Below are 3,296 nucleotides of genomic sequence, written 5' to 3'. Positions count from 1 at the left end.
CCCCTTTGAGTGTGTTGGGTTTTAATTCAGACTGGGCACCTGTGGGATGCAGTGAGCAGAGGGGTTTGGGTGGGAGTGGCTGTGTGTCTCTATTTTTTCCACCCAGATGTCAGCCCATATAGGGCAGTAGGTAGCTGGACAGGTCAAAAAAGCCCTGCTGTCCTCAGAAAGTGTCATGTGTTTCCTACAGATTTACCCTTGGGAGTGAGATTGTTGCTTTCCTCGAGCAGGGAGGGGTGCCTTGCTCCAAAGAACTCCAGTGACTAACCCGAGTCCTCACCCTTCCTGTCTGGCTGTGTGGAGACAAGTGCTGTGTTCTGCCTGATCCCCAGCCCGAGAGCCATCACCCCTCTGCTGCTCCTTCATCATCTGTGTCTGACACAGCCTCGTGAGCAGGGCAGCCCCTTTCTGACAGAGGCTGCTCAAGGGTTTGCAAGAATTGTGGGTTAAAGCCCCCCAAAAATAAATAATAGTGCTCTTCCTTCTGCTAAGGTGGTGGCAGGACAGGAAAGTACCAGGAGTTGGATTCAATGATCCATTGTGGTGAAAGACCCAATTTCTCTGTATGCAGGGAGCTTGCCATTGGTTAGACTGCTAACCTGGCAGCTTCTCCAATGAGCACCAACCTCTGAAAACTTCATGAGTTCTTGGTGCCAAAAACGGCTCTGGTTTCTGGTTGGTAACCAGGGATGTAATTGCAGGAATCATCTTGCTGCTACCCCAATTCTTTGCTCCTTTCCACACCCTAAGCTCTAAGAGGGTTTTTTTTGCTGATGGGGGAAAACCCAGATGTGATTTATTTTTTCCAGCCTGCTGGCTCTGCCAGAGTGCAGCCTGGAGCTGGCTGGAGCAAAGTGGCATCATTGAAGCTGCCCTGGGGCTCTGCTCATCCCATTTATAAATATTCAGGTCAAGCAGCTCCCTGGTGCCTTTCAGCAGAAGGGAGAGGCAGAGCAACTGGATACAGCCACCTTCCCTTATTTCTCTGCAGGAATTCACATTTCCTGGGTGAACAGTTGGGCTTGATAACCTTAGAGGTATTTTCCATATTATTGGAGTCTAGAGGTGCAATCCATAGTAAGAAAGTTGCAGTCAACTGCTGCAGGAGCCTTTCCCTCTTGTTTCTGCTCTACCCACTTCCTGAGCAGAGCAGAGCAGAGCAGTTGATTTGGGGAGCTGGGCATGGTCAGCAGGGTTGCCTTGTCCCATGGCTCTCCCCTTCCCTAAGTTTTAAATTGCTAAGGGACAGGGATGATATTTTTTCCGTACCAAAGGATTTTCTCTGCCAAGGGGGAGCTTGGTCTCCTTTGGTGAGGAAACTTCCCAATTTTACCTCCACCCAGGCCAGTCCAGAAATGGAGACAGTTAAAAAACACACAAGTCCATCCTGTCTCCAAGGAAGCCTCCCTGGTCCTCAGGTATTGAAAAAACACCCTCAGTCTTGAAAACAGCCTCTCAGAGGGCTGTGACAGACAACCAAGCAGCTCATCTTCCACAGACCATCTGCCTGGCTCCTGCTGGACAAATCATTTTCCTGGGATACTGCACTGGAGAACAGGGGGGACCAGGGATGGAGGCTGTCTCTACCTGTCCCAAAAGAAGGGGTCAGGGGGGAGCATCCCGATGGATCTGGAGCCTTCAAAGGATTAATGGAGGTCCTGAGGCTGGGCCTGCAAAGCCAGATGGCATTCCCAGGCTTGAGGAGGGGTGAGCCTGAGGTGACCCAGGACAAAGCCAGCTTGTGCTGGGCATGAATCGCCACATTCTTGTCCCTCTGGAGCAGATGCTGCGAGCCTGGCTGAGGGCATCCCCTTCCTGCTTTCTGAACAGATCCTGCTCGTCTGGCTCCTGCTTTGGCCTTGTCACCCTTTTGGGAGCATTTTGGCTGTGGTGTGATGGATGGCACAGCCTCTGCCCACGCCCTGGTGGGGCAGGACACCAGTCCTGTCCTGCACTGGGCAGCCACAGCATTCCCCAAACCCTTCTGTCAGTGTGAGTTCAGAGCTTGTTACAAATTCACTTCTCAAACAGCCAGCATTTTCCCCCTCTTTTCTTCTCCAAATTACTCAGTGCTCATCATGCTGAATTAATCCAACTGGCAATTTATCCTTTGTAAGTTAAATATTAGGGCAGGGTGTAGTCATTAACAGTGACAAAAAGCCCAGCAAAGACTCCTGGCACTCTGCTATGGCAGCAAATTTATTCCCATTTTCTGGTGAGCTTTAAACCCCTGCTGTCTGCTGAGGCTGAGGTGGCCACAGGAAGCTCCTGGCTGGATTTTGTGTCCACCCAAGGCAACACAGGTACCTTGTGACTGCTCCATGGATGCGAGCAGGTGTTCTGAGATTCTGCAGGATGGACACAGCTGGTGTCCAGCACTTCGTATGTGATCACCACCATTGCTTCCCCAAACCTTGGTGATGCTTGAGCCACAGCACTGTGACCTCTTGGCACAGAGGTCCAGGTTAATCCCTGATCCTGGATTTGCATCTCTGCAAGGGCTTTTATTCTGCTCCCAGTCCTGTTGATGTTGCCCTGGGCTATGGGGGGATGCTGGGGGTGGAGAGCATCACCCCAAAACGAGCCCATCCATCATCACCAGCAGCTGCTGGGGACTGAGAAGATCTTGGGAAGCGAAGCTTTGCAACCTCTTTTAATATTCTGTCTTGGGGCCACAGCAAAAATAGACATTTGGGATGCATTATTATTGCTGGAGCTTCACTGAATGCTGTTTATTATTTTCAGATGCAATAAACCAAGCAGTGGAACCCATGAGACTGAAGGGTCAAAATGTCCTTCAAGCAAATCCCTGCCGAGCTGTGGCCCCACTAATTATCCCAGATTGTCTACAAGCCCGTGGCAATTAAAACCTAATTACAACGAGTTTGCCTGTCACCACGGGTAAAACTCTGCCCCACTTGTTAATGGCAAGGGAACCCCAGCCTAAAGAGGATGAGGAACAAGACAAGGATTCTCTTCAAATATTGATGTAGTTCTCTTGGCAAAATCAGGTGTGTCAGCTCAACAGGTACTTTATCAATTTATATTGGCACCAGACATGTTGTCTCAGGGATTTGCAAAACTCACCCTGAGCAGGAAGGATGAGTGTGAGGCTGCAGAAATTAATAAAATTAAAAAAAAAAAAAGAAAATAGTTCTGAGGAGAATAATAAAAACCTTCAAAAGTTGACTGCTAATTTTGTGTATTGTGGGGTGGGATGGAAAAGGAATCCCTTGGGAGAGTGAGGTGGCCTGACATGGGGCATTTCTGTGGTGAGGATTAATGTCTTTTCAGGA

This window comes from Cyanistes caeruleus, chromosome 23 (assembly GCF_971803275.1).
Source record: "Cyanistes caeruleus chromosome 23, bCyaCae1.hap1.1, whole genome shotgun sequence".
NCBI classification, from domain to species: domain Eukaryota; kingdom Metazoa; phylum Chordata; class Aves; order Passeriformes; family Paridae; genus Cyanistes; species Cyanistes caeruleus.
Note: the sequence above shows the minus strand (reverse complement) of the source record.